Source organism: Amblyomma mixtum, chromosome 8, assembly GCF_055824585.1.
Source record: "Amblyomma mixtum isolate Tamu chromosome 8, ASM5582458v1, whole genome shotgun sequence".
Taxonomy (NCBI): Eukaryota; Metazoa; Arthropoda; class Arachnida; order Ixodida; family Ixodidae; genus Amblyomma; species Amblyomma mixtum.
Window position 1 is genome coordinate 88,813,993 of NC_143019.1, and position 23,039 is coordinate 88,837,031.

General features: G+C 46.8%; 4 non-coding genes across 4 annotated transcripts; 3 read left to right on the forward strand and 1 right to left on the reverse strand.

Moving 5' to 3' along the window:
- The first annotated feature begins 2,515 nt into the window (after nucleotides 1–2,515).
- On the forward strand, nucleotides 2,516–2,587 carry TRNAP-AGG (transfer RNA proline (anticodon AGG)). The gene has a single exon. It is a non-coding gene; the product is annotated as a tRNA-Pro (tRNA).
- A 4,367-nt stretch (nucleotides 2,588–6,954) lies between these two features.
- TRNAP-AGG (transfer RNA proline (anticodon AGG)) lies at nucleotides 6,955–7,026 on the reverse strand. Its single transcript has one exon. It is a non-coding gene; the product is annotated as a tRNA-Pro (tRNA).
- A 9,152-nt stretch (nucleotides 7,027–16,178) lies between these two features.
- TRNAP-CGG (transfer RNA proline (anticodon CGG)) lies at nucleotides 16,179–16,250 on the forward strand. The gene has a single exon. It is a non-coding gene; the product is annotated as a tRNA-Pro (tRNA).
- Nucleotides 16,251–16,734: 484 nt separating this feature from the next.
- TRNAP-AGG (transfer RNA proline (anticodon AGG)) lies at nucleotides 16,735–16,806 on the forward strand. The gene has a single exon. It is a non-coding gene; the product is annotated as a tRNA-Pro (tRNA).
- The last annotated feature ends 6,233 nt before the right edge of the window (nucleotides 16,807–23,039 follow it).

A 23,039-nucleotide genomic window follows, 5' to 3' on the forward strand; every position in this document is an offset into this window, starting at 1 on the left:
GCCGTAGCTCACACGCCGACAGAAGAAAAATAAAAACCTGCAAAACAGCGGCAGACGGCAGAACAACCCTTGGACCCATAACCACACACGCGCGCGTCATGATCCGCCGAACGCGGAGCGACCGCGCCACTCAGCAAAGAGAGAGGGGTGGGATGGCAGACGCTCCGTACTCTTCACTACACGTACCAAAACAGTAAGGGGGTGAAAATACAAACTTGTAGAAAGATTCAACAGATGGCGCGGATAGTCCAAGAGCGTCAGCTTTGCGCTCAAGCGCGAAATTTTGAACGCACGATAGAGAACGTACTGGTACGTCAGTGACACTGTGGGGGGGAAGCGCGAAAACGTACCGGTACGTCCGTGACAGCGAAAGGGTTAACCGCAGTAGAGTAACAGCATAACCTCAAACCGCTGGTCCGAAAGAACCCCGTGATGCGGCCGTGATTTAAGCAAAACAAATGAAAAGGAAAGTCTCCACATTATCACAGGAGCACTTTGCCGTGTTGTGTTTCATGAGTGAATCAAAGCCATGCCGGCTCGAGGATCCTAGAAGTATATTTGATGAACTTGTTTCACAGGCGCCTCTTGACAATTACGGCTTGTAGCGTTGGTTCTCCAAATGAACGGAATGCGTCAGCCGATGATAATGATGATGATAACCCCATTCACCCCCACTGTGGAAGAGTGCGTCACCTTTATCGTGCTGACAAAGTAAACAAGAAATGTTCTGCAAGCTCCTGAGCATGAAGGCGAAAGTCTTCAGTTTCTGCGGGCAGCTTGAAATAGGGGTGAATGAGTATTATTTCTACTATAGCAATGAGCCTGTCTCCTTCTTCTTTCTGTCAACATTAGTGCAGAGGAGAAACACATATGTTGTCTACTTGACAACCTACGAACATAGAAAGAAAGAATACTTACAGGGCCAATGGCATCGTCAACGTCTATTCATAACTTACTGTAATCTGTAATGTATACTGTAATCTTTATGTATCCTGATCTTTATGTACTCTGTAATCTTTATATAATCTGCATGTAATCCGCCCATCCCTCATGTAATGCTCCACAACCGGGGCCTTTGAGGTAATAAATAAATAAATAAATAAATAAATAACTTTTCGCTCTTTTCACTGCACTACCACCTGAGTGGGTGCCGACGGCCCAAAGTATAACGACACCTCAAAACCTTCGGCACGATATGCTAAAAAGGTATATTCGGCACCTATACTCCGATACTTACAATTTTTGCAAGTGATACTTACTACCTATGCACAAATTCTACAGAAATGTAGTGTCTAAGATATATGTATCCTCGATGCTACCCATGCCCGATAAAACAAAACTTCAACAAAACTTGGGTAGGGCCTAGTTGGTACATGATGTTGTGAAGGTAAAGGATGCGCAATCAAAGGACGAACCACGAAGAAAGAACCACGTGGTCAGGTGTATAAGTAAGCGTTTCAAAGAAGAAATAAACAGTTGTTAGTGCGCTTGTGTGTGTCCCTGTGTCTTTCTTCGTGGTTCGTCCTTTGATTGCGCATCCTTTACCTTCACAACACCATGCCCGATAGTTATGCGCGGTTGAAGTAGCTTTCTGTGTTCTTTGCTAGGCTTGAGAGGAAAACAGTGGTTATATAGGGACATAAAGCATGGCAAGAAGGTGTTACAGGACCTCTCGCAGTCAGACTTACGACACTCCAGCTGAAACTGGACACAACATCAACCCACTTATTCACATTCCGTTAGGAGTAAATTATTTCCTAGTGCTGTTCGCTTGACGCAGCTGATGACTTTCTAGGCAGAAGCTATATTCTTAGAAACGTCGCTTACGAGGGATATGAAACCGCCCTTCTGCTTCAATATCAGTGGTACTCGCCGCACAAAGGTACGAAGTATGCTCCAGTGGTCAGTGTTACTTTTGTCGGGACAGTGACCTCGCAGTAATGCGCTCTCAGTCAAAGCCAATTTCGTTTTGCAATTAGGCTTGCTTCTGAAACTGAGCAGAAAAAAACTCAACCTCCAAAAGTGGGCACAGAGAAATGAGAACGATTTTTTAAGGGCGGGAGGGGTTAGTGGGCGCCTCGGCAAGTGTTCGCTACGAAGGGCGTCGAATCAGGTTAAACTGGCACTGGCTCAACTCAAAGTGAGAAATGTTTCTGAGAGATGTTCTCCGCAGTCAACTTCAGCCACCGGACTGGGTGGGAGTTATGGACAAACTGATCGACCTGAAAATGTTTTAATCCGTCGCCTCAGCCAAAGCTTGGCTAGCGATTCTTAGTCCTGTGCATGTATTGTTTACCGACAATAAAGAAAAAAAGCGAGGTTCATTGGTCTAGGGGCGTGATTCTCCATTAGGGTGCGAGAAGTCCAGGGTTCAAATCCCGGACGAGCCCGTATTTTCTTTTTAAAGCCATCAACGTTACCTTTTATTACCGTCTGGACCACTAAGGGTAACATTCAATGTTACTGCGGAAGGCCAACTGAGGGCGACGGGTCCAAGAGAGAGACCAGTAAGCGGGGCTCGTTGGTCTAGGGGTGTGATTCTCGCTTAGGGTGCGAGAGGTCTCGGGTTCAAATCCCGGACGAGCCCGACAATTTTCTTTTATTTAAAGCTATCAACGTTACCTTTTATTAGCGGCTGCTCCACTCTGGGTAACATTCAAAGTTACTGTGAAATGCCTGACTGAGGGCGATGGGTCGAAGGTAGTGATGCAAAACTATCGGAAAATTGACTATCGATAGTACCGAAAGTTTATTTTTAAACTATCGATAGTGTAAAAACTATCAATAATGCTACTATCGATAGACTATCGATAGTATTATCGATATTATCAACTATCGATAGCATTATCGATAGTCGACTATCCATAGTATTACTATCGATAGTGTTGCTGTCGATAGAACTAATACCGATAGTACCGCTATCGATAGCAAGACTATAGATAGTGAAACCGTTGATGGTAAGAGTATTAATACTAACAATATTGATATTATGCATTTGTTGGCCAGCGATATAACCAAAACATTTAGATACCTGATTGGTGGTCTCCGGGTAGATTTCGACCAGCTGGGGTTCTTTACGTGCAGTGGGACAATTCGGAAAAATAAGTAGAACTGCGGCGATGAAAGAACATACATCACAAGTTGTGCTGGTTTGCTGACGCAACCACTGCAGAAATGGTTTTCGCGCACATGCTTCGCAACTAGGCCATTCGCACGCTAACATTTTATCCAGCAACTTTACATAGGGAACGTCTTCAGAGCTCGGTGACGCGAAGGCTGTGAAAACGGGCGAGTCCTATCAGTTACTCATACCATTACCTCCATACCACCCGCTCGGGAAACCAAGTTTAGGATGCAGTGGGTACGCATGGTTGATTTTATAGTATCGATAGTACTATATATAACAAGTAGTATCAACCCGGCTATCGATAGTACTATCAATATAACTATCGATAGTAACATCGATAGAACTATCCATACTACTATCGATAGTACTATCGATCGTACTATCGATAATACCACTATCGATAGTCTTTTCTACTATCTACTATCGATAGTCTTTTCTACTATCGATAATTCGATAGTGACTCAACTATCGATAGTATAGATAGTACTATCGATAGTTCTGCATCACTACGCAGAAGCCAACCAAAATGGACTACGAGCGTTGCGCTGAGATAGGTGGCAAGTGGTAGCGGCGGCTACGCCCAAGCACTGAAAAGCTGAACGTAGTCGTTGCTTGGACCAAAATGAATGCCTACTCTCGCCTCGCACAAAGACCGCAGAACGCTGCGATTGCAGCGTTCCTGATTCCGGGGGCACGCCACATTCGACAGAAGTTATAGAATGAGTGCGCCCGCATGATCAGACCGCCGCCCAATCGCACCGAAGGCAGCTACCCCGAATGAAGTCTTGACAATCGTTTCAGTCTGCAAGCAAGCACATCCCGAAGCCAGGATTTCCCGAAAGATCTAGCCTTTTGACATTGTCTATTCTTCGCTCAGGCGGATGTTAATGGAAGAAATATTTTTTTTCTGCCCTATATGGTGACATTAATGAAGTCGAATATACCAAGGGTCTCTAGTTCCACACATGAGCACTTATAAGCAGTCGTGAAGGTCCAAATTTATTCTGCGAGGTTTTCTGTACTCATGATGCCCAGTTTTGCGGCAGCACAAACGCCCAGAATGCCTTGCATTGCTCTGACGTGAATCATGGATGGCTCTGTGAGCGTCACCAGTTTCGCTATTGAGTGAATGCGTGGTGTGTAAGTAGTTCACGTAGAAAACTGTGCGGCTTCAATTTACGGGCAGCAATTTACTCACGCAATTGCACAGAACTTACATAAGCGATTTGACGCCATACATCCAACAATGTGCTACACGGGACGTGGTTTATAGTACGGCGGAATAGCTGTGCATGTCGTGTACCAGAACAGAAGCTGGTTAGGGACGAACTTTACTGGAGAAAAGAATAAGGCACTGTGGACGGAAGATGATTGGCCTTCAAGTCTGGACGCCTTAACGCCGCTAGATTCTTGAGGGGCCATATCAGAACGAGGCATGTTGAATATATCCTGGAAACTAGCTCACCTTGACACAAGAACTACTTCCGCGTGCGCGAATGTCCCACTGCAGTGGAATTCAGCTGGTGATGGAAGAATTCATGCCCAGTATTGGCCGTGAAAGGTCAGAACTGCGAGCACTAGATATAATTTGAACGGGAATTTCAAAAAGCCCGTTCGAACATTAGCGGTGTGCGTAACATTTTTGGTGAGAGCTGAATGTATAGCGAGTAGCTTTCAAAGCCAGCTTTCCCTCGATATAATCAGCCCGTTCTGCGAAAATTGGCCACTGTGTCAGTTGCAGACCCCGGGATGGAAGATTCTTTGAAAAGTGATGAATGAAGAGCGCGTTTATTGCTCCGCTCTGCAGCGATTGTGCAAGTCGAGCCAATTCCTCGCCTGTCCGCATCCGCATAGTCGTCACGAAGCGCAAGTCAGGACTACGCCAGACTGCTTTTCGTTAGCGTAAGCGAAAGATCAGGCCAGTTTTCACAGTCCAATTTTGGAATTAAGTGGCAGAAACTAAAAGAACAGGGAGACATTTAGCTTACCATGCACACTACTATCTTAACCGTCAAATGAGTATTCGCATCCGGACCAAGTATGCGCCTATCACTGCTGTGAAAAACAGTGTCCGAAGACTAAACTAATCGTGCTCAACACCTAGCTTCACTTCATCCATTCAACAGAGTAGAGGTCAAATGGCGCTTTTTCGTTTTTAAAAAAACAATTTTCATAATTTTCTGAAGAGAGAAAAGGCTCTACCACATACAAACACATGCTTTTTAGCCATTAGTACTTTTAATGGCGACAGCGGATTTTCGAGTTGGCTGGAAAGAGAAAAATTCGCGGAACTCGTATGCCAACCGAGGGTCGAAAACCAGAGCTGATCAGGATGTTTTAGCAGCATTGGCTACGTCGCCTTTCCGCCCTACAGTTTGATTTCTCTTCAGACCGTAGGCGCCGGTAGAAGAAATTTGCTTGTTTTACTTCTCCTCGGCCACTGTCACCAGAATGAGGGCATAGAGGAAAGGAAAGCACAGAACCAAACTCAATCTAGGTGGACACCTCGCCAGTGCTATGATTGAAGGGGTGAAAGAGATGAATCGGTAGAAGAGAGTGCAGATACTGGGGCGGTCAGTATGACCTGCAATGCACCAGATGTTGTACGAGCTCACATCTATAACCAGTGTCAACCAAATCAGTGCTGAAAAATTCTGCATCTGGAAGTCAAACACTGAAAGTTTGGTCAACTTGCGGGATCTGTGTGAGGCACATTTTTGTTGTATAAAGTGTAAACATAATTTCGTTGAATTCTGTCGTGTCGCAAGTCATATTGAGACATACCCACCCAAGACCTAACGGGAATATGAATGAGTCTAAAATCGCGTTACTCCACAGCGCAGTTTCCACGTAGCCTTCACATCGACTCCTCGCCTTACACAGCGACCACAGTTAGTACCAGAGTAACCGCAGCGCGGGCGGGAGAGAAAAGGTCACGTGGAACCTGCGCCATAGAGTGACGCAATTTGATGGACGTCGCTGAGCGCTCTCCGCATGCGCGCGATTACCTACAGGCAGGTGAGTGACGCCAAACGCGATTTCGAAATTCTAAAAACTGATATTGATATTGCCAGCAGCCAGCTACAAGTTTATAAATGCGACTAGCTGTCTGACTCTAATAATTAAAAAGTTAACCAGCTAATTAGTTAACAGGGAAGAAAGTTCACCTTCATAATCTATGTTCTTCAAAAAATGCAGACGCTAACTTCGAAACGTGGCACACGAAAACCACACGACATCACCCTGCGTTTTTTTCTTCTTTTGTCTGTGTACTAAAGTTACCACCTGTATCTTTACCAGATACGATGATTCACTGGTTTTGTGGTGTCCACCAGCTAGGTTACTAACATGACGCAAAAACCGAGTTGTTAACTCCCGAAGGCGATTGTAAAAATTGGTGGCGGACTTCCCTGAAACACTGTTGCGTACCCGCCCTAGCCAGGTCCCACCGGTTTCCTTCGAGGCCGCTTGGTTTTTCATACTTTCCCCATTGCACGTCTGCGTCATTAGGATGAACCGTAACAGCACTAAAGAAAGTAGGGGGTTGGGGGGAACGGGGGGGGGGGACGACATCAGCATTTTATCTGGCGGCAAAACAAACGTAGGAAGGATTATGCTTGATAGCTAATAGCGCAAGAAAAGACTTACCTTTATGATCTTTTCCTTTCGTCTTTTCTTGCGCTATTACCTACCATGCATTTGAACCAACACGCCGAACTTTCTGCTCTAATCAAGATAATGCTAAAATTAGTTTCACGTATTTGGTCACCTGTCCTCTTCCAGAGAGAAGGAGCAAAAAAAGAGTAGAGAAGAAAAAAAGAAGGCACGGGCTCGTCCGGGATTTGAACCCGGGACCTCTCGCACCCTAAGCGAGAATCATACCCCTAGACCAACGAGCCAGGCCGAAAGCCAGCCAGAGTGTGTTGCATTACATGCGGATAACAATGACCTTGACGGCTGCAATAGCGTTGTTAACTATCTCCTACCGCAACCCTTTCAACGTTGCTGCTTGACGTCTTCAGCTTATGTACTTATTTTTTGCCGTCAGAAGTGAAACGTGTGAGACATGCTGATGGCTAATAGTGTTCCCTCGTATGACAAGGAATTATTTTTTGTGAGTGAACCTGATTATTCCGCTGTATAAAGAGCACATAATGGTTAAAGTTGCCATAATGTAACTTCTGGAACGATATGTACGCCTGTTAGGACAGCAGTGCAAGTATTTCGTGCAAGTTCGCAAACGCGTAAAAGGTTCACAGAACTTTTCTTCTACTTACATCGCATGTGTCGTAGCAGTGACGTTATGTCTTCGGATGGCTGGCAGTGGAGCGTCCACGTTTTCTTATTTTGTTTTTGGCATCTTATGTCAAAAAAAGTTACCGGGCTCGTCCCGGATTTGAACGCGGGACCTCTCGCACCCGAAGCGAGAATCATAACCCTAGACCAACGAGCCGACCCGAGAAGACTGCTTTTTTTTTTCTTCAACATGGTATTTATTACAGGGATGTAATGTTCTATGTACATGAACTATATACAAGCCATTATGAAAACAGTGTTAAACAATACATATTGAAAAGACCATGCACTAGAAAAGGGGCAATGCAGAGCACATCACTAATAGTGAGTGCCACTCCGGTTCGTACTCAGTCAGGGCATACAGGCCTCTTAGATGAACAACCATTCGACTGAAGTGATCCTTTGTAGGCACAACAGGTTCACAGTGTCTGTCCATCATGCGGGTTTTCCAGAGGCTGTGCAGTCCAATCAGAAAGAACATGTCCAGGGGTTCATCAACAAATGGCAGCGCAGTGAGATAGCGAACAGAATGTGGAGTCAGATGAATTCTTTTTTTAAATGTGCTTTTCAGGATATCCCAGAAGAGTACTGCATCTTTGCAACTGATGAAACAATGCTCAATTGCTTCTGAACGGTAGACACAAAAATGCCCTTTTTCTCTAACCATGTTCTAACGGGCAACGTACCGCTGTGTAACTTAAAGAAAAAGGTCTTTGTACACGGCGAGACTGGCATCTTACGTACTCTTTTGAGTACGTCATGCCCAGGTAAACCAAAATACAGAGAGCGGTACATGGGCGGAGGGAAGAGCATACTAATCAAATCCTTATACAACTTTTTCCTCGACACTGAAAAAAGGAACTAAGGAGAAAAACGAACAAGTAGGAAACGGACAGCCAAATACACCTCTTGCATTATGCCCCACAAACACGGACGGTCACAAACATTGGAAGACACAGTGAGGTTGGGTAAAACATGAACTGAATTTGTTTGCAGGAATGAACGTACTATTGGGTGTGTAGTGTCACGGAAAAACATGAAACGTGACACTATCTGTCGGACATACGGGTCAACTAGACCAAGCCACCATGCGCTTACAGGCCGAAAAAGGGTATCACGCCTCATGGATTCAAAAGACGAATCCCACACAAAAGTAGCGAAAACCCTGTGAAAACGCTGGATAGGAAGTCTTGCGCAATGAATAATTTGCAGTACCTAATATATTTTAGTGGCGAGAAACAGATTACAGGCGGTCGCCCTGCCAAAAATTGAGAGGCCACGGGGGACAAACGTTTGAGCATAGCGCTGAAGAGTTGGCACGCGGTCTTTCGAATAATGTGCGCTATGCTTGTAGGCACTCAAAGGGACGCCAAGGTACTTTGGTAGCCTGCATGTCCATGTTATACCAGCATATTCAGCAGGTGTCGTACCCCAGCTACCAAACCAAAGACCGCAACACTTAGAGCGATTAATCCGACTTCCTGACACCGAACCAAAGTCCTGCGTTAAACGAATAACCTCATCAATGCTTGGCTTATCAGTACAAAAAAACGCAAGGTCATCTGCATAAGCCAATACCTTCAGTTCCTGGCCCATTATTCGGAAACCATCGGAAACCATTATTCGGAAACCGAGAAGACCGCTGCCACCGCTTCACCACTTCGGGGTAACGCTCTGGCTGTGACCACGTCGCCGTCGTTGACCTCGCTGAGAACAAGGAGAATTCATTCATCCGTTCAGAATCAGAATCAGTTCAGTGTAATAAGAAAGAAAATATAACATGGACAAATTTATACAGAAGGGGGTCCTGTAGTCAGTAGGGAGTTTTAGAATAGGGAGCCCCAACGCTTGGGGGCCCCAAGGAAATACGTACGAGTGAGCCAGTGAGTTTTTGAATAGGGGTCTCCCCTACGCAGCAGAGCCAGGCTTGCGTTTATCGACTGCAGCGCCACTACGGCAAACCAAAAAGATACTCTTAAAAAAGATTTTAAAATATGCGTTCATTTGATCGTCAGAAACTGTTATTAATGCAGACATACGATTTAAGAGTAAAAATTATAAGGGTGTGTTTTTACTGAGGCGGGAAAGTCCATTACAACGTCCCAGCAAGTCATCTCTACGGCAACCGAACGATGCGTACTCGCTAAGCCTAGCAGCTTTGTAAACACAGAAGCAATCTGAAAATATAGGGCATTTCATCGCTAAAATTTTGTGGTGAAGGCATCATCAGACAAAGCGATAGCTTCGTGTGCATTTTGTTTCCCGTCAACTTAATACACAGAGTAGCGGCGACAACGAATCGGTGCTGAAGCGGGAGGCCCAGCTTCGACGGGCGCCGCCATGTTGCCTGTACGTAGAGCGGCGTTGGGGTTCACGCCTGTTTGAACCTCGCGCGCTCACTGTCGTCAAACGACGCATCCTCGCTAAGCCTAGCAGCAATGTAAACACAGAAGCAATCTGAAAATCTGCGGCGGTTTATCGCTAGAACTTTGTGGTGAGGGCATCATCAGACAAAGCGATAGCTTCGTGTGCCTTTTGTTTGCCGTGAACGTGGGGCACAGCGCCGCGACAACAACGAATCGGTGGTGTAGTGAGAGGCTCCGCTTCGACGGGCGCCGCCATGTTGCCTGAACGTAGAGCAGCGTTGGGGCGCACGGTTCACCGCTAACGTTAACCCAAGACGCAGGGCGGAGCTTGAGTTCTGCGCATGCGCACTTCGACGCCCCAAACTTCTTGAGGCCCCCAAAGCTTGAGACCCCCTATCCCAAGTGACTCTGCTGGACCTCCTTAAAGGCCCTTGTGGTTAAGGCAAAAAGGTTCAGGCAACAAGAAAATACGTATGTAACTCTCCTCGCTAGTCTCTATGAATTAAATCATGAGAAATAAGTATACAAGGTAACGATTGTTTTTAACTTCGGATCGTTTAACAGTCGGCTGACGGCTATGTGGACGACGCCTCCACCGTTGGACCTGGTTGACGTTATATGGCAGGTTCAGCGAGATCATAAAGAGCAGCTTAGCAATATCACTCAAGAGAAAATATAAACAGCTGTGAAAGTCCGCGAAATACAAAAAAAAATAGCGTTACTAGCCCATTCGCACGCCACGATTGTGCTGCTCGCAATCCTGGCTTGATTGAACGAAATCAGCTGCTGGCATGGCGAGACGACCGCATTGCTCCGGCAGGCCGATATGTCAACGGTGGTTGCGGCGCCCGCGGGAGCCAGTCTGCAAGCGTGACGGCGCAAGTTGCGCCGCAACCACCGCCGACATATCCGCCTGCCGGAGCAATGCGGTCGTCTCGCCATGCCAGCAGCTGATTTCGTTCACTCAAGCCAGGATTGAGAACAGCACAGCCGTGGCGCTCGAACGCGCTAGTCACGTGATTTTTTTTCGCGGACTTCCTTTGAAGCTTCGGAAAAAGGTATGCGGTAGGATTTATCACAAATAAATAGAATGTGGGTTTCTGAAGGTGCTCTCCAACTTTGCTATCAACATCTGCCGTCTAAAGTCCATATTTTAGCGTTTAGAAAAATCTACCTTAATGACTCCTTAATTACTAACAACACAAAAAAAATTGCCTTTGATGCGCAAGTCGGTTGTAGGTTCATGTAAATGGTTTCCCTGGCCTACCTAAAATACCTTACCCTTTAAACCTGGGCTAAAGTTAACCTGGGCACCCTGTATAGGTGTGTATGTGTATCCACACAAAAAAAAAAGCTATTTGCAGCGCATCTACGTAGTTCAGCGCACTATACGGGATTCTCGAATTGGCTCGTTGGTCTACGTGTTTTCCCCGTACACCAACGAGCCAATTCGAGAATCCGCTATAGTGCGCTGAACAACTTCGGCATTCGATAGTCATAGACGGCTAAATTATTGTTGTCAACGAGCCTACGACAAGCCTTTCAACGTTACTGTCCGACGACTTCAGCCGACGTACTCTTCATTTCTTTATTTTTCTGCATAAAAAATAAATGGCTGATGTGTATCGCCACTTTTTTGATGTTGTGTGACACACAGTGTATGTACACGGCATTTCTTGCATAACAGTTTGTCGTAATATGACGAAGAATTCTTTTCTTTTCGCAGTCAATATGAGTTTTCCGTTACTTCGAAGAGCACGTAACAGGTACAGTTGAAGACGTGGAACCTCTGGAACCACATGTGCACCGTTTTTAGGGCAGGAGTGCAAGCATTCCGCACCAGTTTCCGTACGCGTATAAGGTTCGCAGGACTTCTGTTCCCCTTACATCAGTAGTGGCGTAGCGGTGACGTTATCTACTCCGGATTGCTGCCAATGAAGCTTCCACGTTGGCTTATTCGGCTGTTCTTTTTGAGAGCTTATGTAAAAAAAACAGTCGGGCACGTCCGGGATTTGAACCCGGGACCTCTCGCACCCGAAGCGAAAGTCATACTCCGTGACCAACGCTTCGGGTCGACAATGACTCATGCTATCGCTTCTCCTCGGGTTAACGTTGCAGCCGTGACTATATTGCCATGTGGGCCACGATTGAAACTAAAATTCATTCATAGCACCATTAAAGGAACTTGTGCCTCAGGCAATAACGTAAATATGGAATAAAGAACATTCTGGTAACAAAGGTACGCATCTAAATCTGCGGATAGTCCTAGAGAAAAGCATGGAACATAAGTAACTTTGTTTTAAGTTAACATAGGAAACTTTATTTGTAAATTCATATTTGTTAAATAAGCGCCTGACGATTGTGTGCACGATGTCTTTTCTGTTGAACCTGGATGTTGTTATATAAGTGGCGAACAAGCATAGCTATTCCAACTGTGTAGCAATATTTCGACCTTTATATATATATTCATTTATTTCACCAACTGCACGTGCATTGTGAAATGTGATACACATCGGAAGTCCACAAATAACGAAAATGGAATAGGTCCCAATGTCTCATCGATATATTATCGGCCTTCTGCGGTTTGATTCCGAATGTGAAGACGGAAAGAAGTTTAGAAGTATCGCGTTAAAAAAACTCGTAAGTGATTGGTGTTGTCACGCGCGTCTCGTCACTGTGTTGCATGCAAGCGGCACCACAGCCGGCGAGAGTTGGCGAACCAAAAGAAAGAAAAAAGGCCATGTGTAACTTCTCCTGCGTGGATCTAAAGGTTACTCATGGTTGTATGCTTGTCATAATGCACGTGAAATTCTTTTACTGTGCATTTAAATTCCTTATTTCTAGCTTTTTGTTAACATCTAATGTGTTCACCTATTGTGAATAGGTGCCATTATTCAAACCGCGATAATTTATTACTTTGACTTACAGGTATCAGGTAGGTCTGCTTCGTGGACCTCTGGCTGATAGTAACGCTATAGTTGGCTCTTTCTAGCTTCATAGTGGCAGCCAAACTAACGATCGCACAAAGGAACACACAGACGGGACGAGAGTCCTCTCTGTAAAAGTCTTCTTGTGCTTTTTTAAGTCTGTCTGCCATCCTCATACTGCTGCTGCAACATCATCCTTCACCAAGTTGGGTTGGCTTGGCTTTCGATGTTCCTTAAAGCAGCGTTTTGCCCGGAGTCTCTTTTATCGGTGTGCTACTCTCTCCCACAAAGACCAATTGCTGGCACTTGTCACCGAGAGGGCTTTACGTGCGTCAGCAGTCATTAAAGGCGCCTAAGCGAAGGCCTTATTTCGAGACGGCGTTTCGCAACCCTCGTTTAGTTGGCAGCAGTCAGATTACATTGTTGCTTGGGTTTGGTGTCCTTTGGCTGCAAATCCTAAAACTAACAGATAAGACCGCAGTGGATGCTGATACGTTACAGAAGGCAACCGAAGTGGGCTACGAGCGTTGCGCTAAGATAGGTGTCAAGTGGTAGCGGCGGCTACGCCCGAGCACTGAAAAGAATGTAGTCGTTGCTTGGACCAAAATGAACGCCTCCGCACGCCTCACACAAAAACCGTAGAACGCTGCGATTTCTCGGCGGCCATTATGGAGGCACACCACATTCGAGATACGTTATAAAAAGTATGCGCCCCCACGATCGCTTCGCCGCCTTAGCGCACCTAACGCAGCTGCCCTGAATGAAGTCTTCTTAACCGTTTCTCCTTACATGCGAGCACATCCCGAAGACATTATTCCTCGAAACATATGGCCTTTTTACATCATCTATTCTTTGCTCAGGCGAATATCAATGGAAGAAATATATATTTTTATGCCCTATATGATGACATTACTGAAGTCGAATATACTAAGGGAATCTAGTAAGGAAAGCCAAACGAGGGTCAAAAATCAGAGCTGATCAGGATGTTTTAGCAGCGTTAGCTGCGTCGCCTTTCCGGCCTGCAGCTTGAATTCGTTTCAGACCGTAGGCGCCGGTGGAAGATATTTGCTTGTTTTACTTCTCTCAGGTCACTTTCACCAGAGTGAGGGCATAAAGAAAAGGAAGGCACAGAGAGAGAGAGAGAGAGAGAGATAAAGGAATTTTAATGAGAGGAAAAGGTGGATAGGTCGGATGGTGGTAGCATGGCCCTGGCCAGCTGCTCCACACAGGGGAAAGGGAAATGGGAGGAAGGCAGAATTAAGCTCCGTCTAAGTGGACACCGCATCTGCGCTATGATACAAGGGGTGAAGGAGATGAATTGGTAGAAGAAAGTGCAGTGACTCGGGCGGTCAATATGCAATGCACCAGATGTCGTGCGAGCTCACTTCTATAATCAGTGACAATCAAATTAGGCATCTGGCGGCAGCGGGTCTTTCGCCCGACAACAGTGCTTCATACACCGCTTGGACACAAGGACCTCATCAGCGTTCACTGCTCGATTTAATTAGATCAGCGAGTCTTTTCTCATTTATTTAGGCATCCTCATCTGTCATTGCATATCGTTTTATGCCCTAAGGCAATCACCCCCGCTTAAAAAAATCAGTGCTGGAAATTTATGCATCTGGAAGTAGAACACTAAATGTTTGTGCAACTTGCGGGGTCTGTGTGAAGACACATTTTTCTTGTATGAAGTCCAAACATGAGTGGGTTGAATTCTGTCGTGTCGCAAGTCGTATTATATTTAGTGCCATAGTACATAACCAGCCATGACCTAATGGGAATATGAATGAGCCTAAAATCCCGTCACTCCACAGCGCAGTTTCAACGTAGCCTTCACAGCGACTCGTCGCCTTGCACAGCGGCCACCGTTAGTACTGGAGAAAACCGCAGCGCCGTACATTATTTGTGCGAAGGGAGCACAGCAAACCGTTTTGGCACAAGCCACGACTAACGTTACTCTTCAGCGCTCGACTATACCCGCCGGAACGTCTTGGCACCTATCCGAGCGCGACGCTCGCAGCCCGTTTCATTTGACATCTGCGGCATATCAGCTGCCGCTGCGCAGGTCTTCTTCCACCGCAGCCTTATCAGTGTTATTTTCAAAATCAGCAGCTAACACAAGCTAAACCCACGCGTCAATGTTATCTGACTACTGCTGAAGAAACGAAAGAGAAAAGAAAGCCGTCTTGTAATACGGCTATTGCTTAAGCGCCTTTAACGACTCCTAAAGCAGGTAACGCTGTCTCGCCGCCATCAATGATAGACTATAGCGAGAATTGTAAGGCTGTAGTGAATGAGAAATTTATGTGCGGTGAATAGAAGCAGTCATGCTGGAGCTCCAGCTCTTAAATGAATAAGTGTTCACTCAAAGCTCTTTTTGGAACAGTGCAACACATCAAGAAAAAGGACTCCGATTAGAAGGCAAGCTACCCTAGCTCACTGAAGCACAGTGTTGCGGCAGCAGTAGGAGGCATACTGCAAAGAGCCAACTATAGACTAATTATCAGCTCTATGTTATGTGTGCAAGTGGAAAAAATAAATCATCATACTTTGAATCAATAACCTGTTTACAGAGGTATGACAACATTCAGTGATAACAGAAAGGGGGAAATTAACAATATAAATTCAGAGTGCCATATGTCGCATTAACATATATAAACAACGATGTGTACCCAAGAGATTCATGCAATATAACTCACATACTTCATTTTTTGTTCTCTTGCTTTGCTCATTAATGTTATTACTTAGTGTCTCCATAATGTCTCATTAATGCCTCTTGATTTGCTTATTGCTTTGCTCATTAACGTCATTAACTCGCGTTTGTACCCTGATTCAATCTGCCCGCTTCCAGTCTCTTATTGTTACACCTATTATTGTTATTTCCATAGCTCGCTGCGTAGTCCTTAACGTTAGCTGAAGAATTTTCGTTAGCCTACACGTTTCTGTCCCATAGGTGAGTACCGGCAAAATACAGCTGTTGTATAATTTTCTCTTGAGGGATATTGTTAAACTGCTCTTTATGATCTCACAGCACCTGCCATATAACATCAACCAGGTTCAACGATGGAGGCATCGTCCACACTGCCGTCAGCGCACTGTCTAAACATCCGAAGTTAAAAGAAAAGTTACCATGTATACCTATTTCTCATGATGTAATTCATAGAGACTAGCGAGGAGACTGACATACATATTTTCTTGTTGCCTGAACATTGTTGCCTTAACAACAAGGGTCTTTACGGAGGTACAGTGCTGTAACGGAGGTCCAGTACTGTCACTGACTACGGGACCTCCTTCTGCATAATTTGTTCATGTTATATTTTCTTTCTTATTACAATAAACTGATTCTGCATATGAACGGATGAATGAATTCTCCTTGTTCTCAGCGAGGTCAACACGGCAGCGTGGTCACAGCCAGAGCGTTACCCCGAAGTGGTGAAGCGGTGGCAGCGGTCTTCTTGGGTCGGCTCGTTGGTCTAGGGGTATGATTCTCGCTTCGGGTGCGAGAGGTCCCGGGTTCAAATCCCGGACGAGCCCGGTAACTTTTTTTTACATAAGCTGCCAAAAACAAAATAAGAAAACGTGGACGCTCGATTGCCAGCCATTTGAAGACATATCGTTAGTGCTACGACACATACGAGGTAAGGGGAAGAAAAGTTCTGCGAACCTTTTACGCGTTTACAAACTTGGGCCAAATACATGCACTGCTGTCCTGTAAGCGGTACATATTGTTCCAGAGGTTACATTATGGCAACTATAACCATTATGTGCTCTTTATAAAGCGGAATACTCAGGTTCACTATCAAAAAAGAATTGTTTGTCATACCACGGAACACTGTTAGCCATCAGCCTCTCTGTGACATTTCACTTCTCACGGCAAAAAAAATAATTACATAAGCTGTAGACGTCAAAAAACAACGTTGAAAGGCTTCTGTTAGGAGATGGTTAACAACGCTATTGCAACCGTCAAGGTCACTGTGACGTGCAAGTAATGCAACACACTCTGGCTGGCTTTAGGCCTGGCTCGTTGGTCTAGGGGTATGATTCTCGCTTAGGGTGCGAGAGGTCCCGGGTTCAAATCCCGGACGAGCCCGTGCCTCTTTTTATCCTTCTCTCTCTTGTCTTCTATTTTTGTCTTCTCTCTGCAAGAGTAAAGGTGACCAAATACGTGAAACTGTAATGTTAGCATTACCAGTGATTAGAGCAGAACGTTCGGCGAGTTGGTTGAAATGCATAGTAGGTATATAGCGCAAGAAAAGACGAAGGGCCAAGCGCCGCAAGGGTAATACCTGTGCTACACGGCAACGTTCGAATGACATCCGAGTCGAATGACATTCGAGAATTGGAATGACATTCGGACTCGACGGACTCCCGCGGTGCTACACGACACTTTCCAAACGCATTCGAAAGCCTCAGCTCGTTTTCAGTGTAGAACGACGACGACAGCGGCGGTCACACTAGTCCGACAACGACACTATATATCACGCTCAACAGCAGCATGTCATTATAGTGAAATATCTAGTTTACTATAATATCATTGTAATGGGACAGATCTGTCAGGCCAACGACACCGACGAATCCGATCGGCGGACGGTCAGCCTTGTCGGCGGCTGAGCGAAAGCACGATGATGAGGCGGCCGTGTGAATATGTTCGTGGTTCTAAATGAGCGATACGAACGGCTACATTTCACATGCGCACACCTGAACACTCACCAGCGATAAGCGCTTGCCAAATTAATTTCAGTCGACGACAGCTCCCTTCCCTTCCGCGACGACTAGGCCTAGCGAGTCCGCCGGGTTGGATCTGTGATTGCGGTGGTTGTGAAGAGCGAATCACAAGCTTTGGCGAATGCAAATGGTCACCGAGTGCAGTTTTGGCAACAGCGACCTGAAATCAACTATTGCTTACACCGCAGGGCACGTATACGAAGAACGGCAAACGCCGACGTGACCCAGACTGCCGAGTCGGGCTTTACGGCCAGCAGCAGTCGTCGCCGTCGCTAGCTTGTGGATAACAAGTTAGGCCGTTCCAGTTAAAGGGAATGGTCGCCAAACGTACTTCTGCATGAAGTAGTTTGAAATAAAGTACTGGTCACGTCGGAAGAAGCCGGGACAAGAAGCGAGAAGCGCCGGTCGTGCTCGATGTCAACAACCCGGCTGTCGTGTTTCTCAAGGCTGAACTCCATGTACGCGAAAACTCACGCGAACGCGAACGCGACAGCGGCAAGCGACGAGCGGCACCGTCGCGCGAAGCGAAATACCCGTGTCGCTTGTCCTGTCGCTCGGATCTGCACTCACAGAAAATTTCGCTCGTCGCCCGGAAGTTGCCAACGCGATTAGCCAATAGCAGCTAACCTGGCAGCGTACGTCACTACCGAGCCTCTTGCCGGCTCTGGCAAAGATGGCGCTGGCTCTGGCCGGGAATCTTGCTTCACCACCGATTCGTCGTTGTCGCTACGCTGTGCCCCACGTTCAGGGCAAACTAAATGCTCACGAAGCTTTCGCTTTCTCTGAACTTGCGTCAACCACAAAATTTTAGCGATAAAACACCCCAGATTTTCAGATTGCTTGTGTTTACTGTGCTGCTAGGCTTAGCGAGTATGCGTCGTTTGAGGTCAGAGAGCGCGCGAGGTTCAAACAGGTGTTCGCCCCACGTTCAGGCAACATGGCGGCGCCCGTGACAATAACATAAAATGACCCGCAATGACATACAATGACAAAGTTGTAAACACGTTTTATTTGACATTTTTCTGCCCAAAATTGTAATCCTTGCAAATAATGTGGCTCTTGTTATAAACGCAAACAGCTTTGCGGTGTATTATGCCAGCAACACTGATCGTCGTCTCCGTTTCGCGTTCGCGTTGTCGCTATGCATGGAGCTTGGCCGGTGGGCGAAGGAGCGACAGCGAGCCGTCGTCGCCGCGCCACCTCGTCGCGTCGCTTACTTTTTCGCGTACATGGAGCTCAGTCTTCAAGCGTGCGATCGCATCATCGCTTCCGACACATTGTCGCACTGCGTAAACAAGCACGGGTACAACTGGTAAAAAAGAAAACAGGTTGTTTAATAGAACTAAAACACAGATTACGTTTTATGTCATGAAAAGAGCTCTAGCTGTTCGTACGCAGCAATGTAAACAACAGTATGAGTACAGTCGTCCTCATCGGCGCACTCCTGTGAAAATTTCATGCTGACGCGGTTCATGGGCGTCCGGAGGGGGGGGCAAGGGGGGGCGGCTGCACCCCCCTGGAAAATCACTCACTCGAACCGTGAGTGATGGCCGCACGTCAGGGGCGGCGGTGCGCTCAGCCAAAAGAGTAAAAGCGGCCCCGCTTCCACGCTTTGGGTCACATCTGCGAAGTGCCGCGTCCAGGGACGCGCCGTTGCAGACATACAGCGGCACCGGCTAGCATGTGTTTCGAGCCGTCTTGAGATATGTGCCTGTTTCTTTGATCTCTAGAGAGATAGCGACCCAGAGGCAGACAGTGCACACCCCGGCCACCGATGAATTCTTCAGGAGGGAGGGACAAATCAGCCGTGTCCATCCCCGCTTTGTCGGGCTGCTCAGGGGCAAGCGGGCGATGAGTTGGCGCCGCCGCCGCTCGCTGTCTCCTCCGATCCACGGGAGAGCGCAGTTCGGTACAAGCGCCGCTTTCAGAATCTTCGGCAAAGGGGATTAGCTGCTTTTGTTCACGGCGACGCAGTCTCCAGAGGCGCCCCCACACCAGCGTTCCTTGCGTCTTCTCCGGAAACCAGCGCCTTTGGTCAAGGCAGCCCGATGGCGCCTGCCTGGCTCGCCTGTCACCTCTGGCTGGGCCTCAAATCCCAACAGCGCCCATGTACTGTGCGATGTCAGTGCATGGTAAAGAGACCCAGGTGGTCGACATTATCCGGAACTCTGTACTACTCCGTCCCTCATAGCCTGAGTCGTTTTGGGGCTCTGAACCCCATAAAAACACACAAAACAAATTTTCCGACCGGAGTGGCGAGTGTCCCTTCCCCTCGGAAGTCGCGCGGCGTTCCTTGCGTGTGCGCGCCTCTTTGTTTGTGCTTCGGTGTTTTTAGTGGCCGGTTGTCAACGAAGCTGAGAACAACCAAGACAGCGGACGAGAAAACGACGAGCGGCGAGTAGTGTGCGTGCAAATACTCGACTGTGCGGTTGCGCGAGCAAGATGGAGCGAGGTGTATGAAGCTACGAGCGTGCATTTATCTTGTAAATAAGTTTTCGCTGCATATATAGTCATTTTTTGTTTTCAACGTACGCATTCAACCGTTTTTCCAATCAATGTGTATATATTTTTAACACTACCAAACCCGAGGAACTCCATAGCCAGCTTTGTCTCGCGCGGTCCCGAATGGTGGATATTCGACGCTTCTTCAAGCGTCAGCGGTTGTCTGACGAAGCATTATCCAAATGCGCCCCTGCAGATTCTGGTGTGACATGTGACAACGGTGTAGCATTTGAACAGAGCGATGCAACCTTTCATCACCGGACAGTAGCCGACGTCGTCGTCTCCATGGAAGGAACTCCACCAGCGAGCTCCGGTCACGCAGTAAGCCGAGACGATTCCCTTTCTCCTTGCTTGGGATCGAAGTCCGGAGACAACATCAAGAAAACAAATAACTTGCCTCAAGAATATGACTTAGGATAGTTTCTAGGCAAAGCTAAACTCACTGGCATACCGGACTTTTTGAAGTTACGTCTTCTTACTAAGCCATGGTCGCCAAATGTTACATATGATTTTAAGAAGGATGTAACGCCTGGAAAGAGGCCTTTTCGACATCGATGGCTGGGAGATTACGCCCCCTGGCTTGCGTACTCAGCGACAGCGAAAGGCGCCTTTTGTCGTTTTTGCGTCATTTTTCCTCCGCGTGTTCACCGGGGTACTCAAGGTAGTTTTATAGTGCGCGCTTTCAGTAACTACAGAAAAATGCACGAGGCGTGCAGGGATCACGTAAAATCCCAATGGCACCAGGAGGCAATGACGGCCTCACAGAACTTTATGGATGTGATGAAAGGCAAGCAGCCACCCGTTGTACAGCAGCTGAACAGAGCACTGCACGCGCAAGTTGAAAGGAACCGTGAGAAACTATTTCCAATAGTTTCCACCATTGTCTTTTGCGCGACGCATAACTTGCCGATTCGCGGCAAGCAGTCCGATAGTGGAGTCTTCAGTGATCTGCTTGACTTTCGTGTAGAAGCTGGAGATACTCTACTTCAGGAGTACTTCGCTTCTTCTGCTGGCAATGCCAAGTACACTTCTGTCCGCGTCCAGAACGAGCTAGATCACAATCTGTGGCGACATCCTGAGAGAGCAGATAGTTACCGAAGCTAACAAAGCGTTTGCTTTTTCCGTTCTTGCTGACGAAACTGCAGATATTTCAGGAAAAGAGCAGATGTCTATAGGCGTTCGCTTTATTGACAAGGCGGGAGTCGAAGTGTGCGTTCGAGAGCAGTTTTTGGGATTTGTAGAGCTGGAGCAATTAAACTCCGCTTGCATCGCCGCGGCAATCTTGAAGCTTTTGAGGAATGTCGGGCTGATTCTTTCGAACCTCGTTGGACAGGGGTACGATGGATGCTCTACAATGGCTGGAAAAGAAGCTGAAGTGAACAAAATTATACAAAAACAGTTCCCGAAGGCACTATTTTTCCACTGTGCAAGTCACAAACTAAATCTCGTCATTTGAACGACGTCTCTGAAATTCGAAACACAATTGGGATAATCAAAAAAACCATAAACTTCTTCCGCGAGAGCGTGCTCCGGAGAAAATTGGTGCCCAACATTCCGATGCTGTGTGAGACAAGATGGTCTGCAAAGTACAAGTCTATTAGGATCTTCTCTCAGCATTACGTGGCCATAGTCGAAGCACTCGAGGAGCTCGCGTCCACGGAATCATGCTCGAACTCTGCAACTAGACAATGAGCTCACATCCTCTACTGCGCAACAACAAGCTCATCTTTCATCGTCTGCTTGCATATTGTAGCGAAGTACAGCGCTCGGCTCGAACCAGTTACGAACATTCTGCAAGGTGTATCCATGGACTTCCATTCTGTGCATGACCACATCACTGAGCTGCAACGTATTTTTCGCGGCCACCGGACAAACGCTGTAGAGGAGTTCTCTAACATCATGAATGCAGCAAGGGAGGCAGCCAATCACTTAAATGTGGTGATATCTGTACCAAGACAAGTCTCTCGTCAGGCCCACCGAGACAACTACGGGATTCAGTCGCCGGAGGAATACTACCGTGTGGCAATATATGTGCCGTACTTGGACTCCCTCACTACTTCTTTACCTCGGCGCTTTTCTGAAAGCAATGAGAGGAGCTTCAAACTTCTCCAGCTGCATCCATCAAAAATGAAGCACTTGAGCCGTGTTGAGTTCGCTGTTCTCGCCGAAGAACTCCAGTGCTTTTACGGCATCGACAACTTCAAGGAAGAGGCCATCTCTTGGTACGAGATGTGGTGCAACAAAACTGGCGACCCATCAGAAATAACTTACTGCGAGCTTCTACATCAGGCCAAGACATTCTTCCCTGGTGTTGCAAAAGCCATTGAGGTGGCTCTGGCTTTGCCAGTTACTACCTGTACGGTCGAACGCTCCTTCAGTACAATGAGGAGAGTGAAAACGTGGCTACGCTCAACGATGATAAACGACAGATGGACGGCCTTTGTATGATGAGTGTGCACCGAGAGCGTGTAATGAAGCACAGAAATGAATTTATCACCAGTGTCATCACGCAATTCACCCAGAAAAATCCGAGGCGTCTACAGTTTCTGTTCAAGGAAGACTGACTGAGTGACTGTCGTTGCGTGTTTGTGAACATATTGTGCTGTGTGCTGGTCATCAATCCGGGTGTGTCGAGAACCCGTATGCAGCAAGACTGAGCACTCTTCTCCACGAAGTGATAGTATCTTTTTGCATTTTTATTAATTTTAATTGTTGCTTCGTTGATAAACTCCAATGTATCTCTCCTAGCCTCGCTTTAATTTGCTGTTTGTAATTTTTCTTTCATGTGTGTATTTTACTTATTTATTTTATTTATATATAAATAAGTAAATTTACTCCACAAATAGTGCCTTTTTGCTACGAACATACCCCCCCCCCCCCCCCCTCCGGCGCCAACAAGCAATGGGCCCCCCCCCTGAAAAAAATTCTGCGGACGCCCTTGACGCGGTTAATGTTCGTTGGTGTAATACTATCTTCAAGCATTCCCTCAGACAGAGCACGAGCTATTTCCTAAACAAACAGCAGAAAAAAGCGAGCAGCGGGTATCGAAATGAACAGCCACAGAGCCGAAAGCAGTCGCTCGGCTGTGGGCGGGGC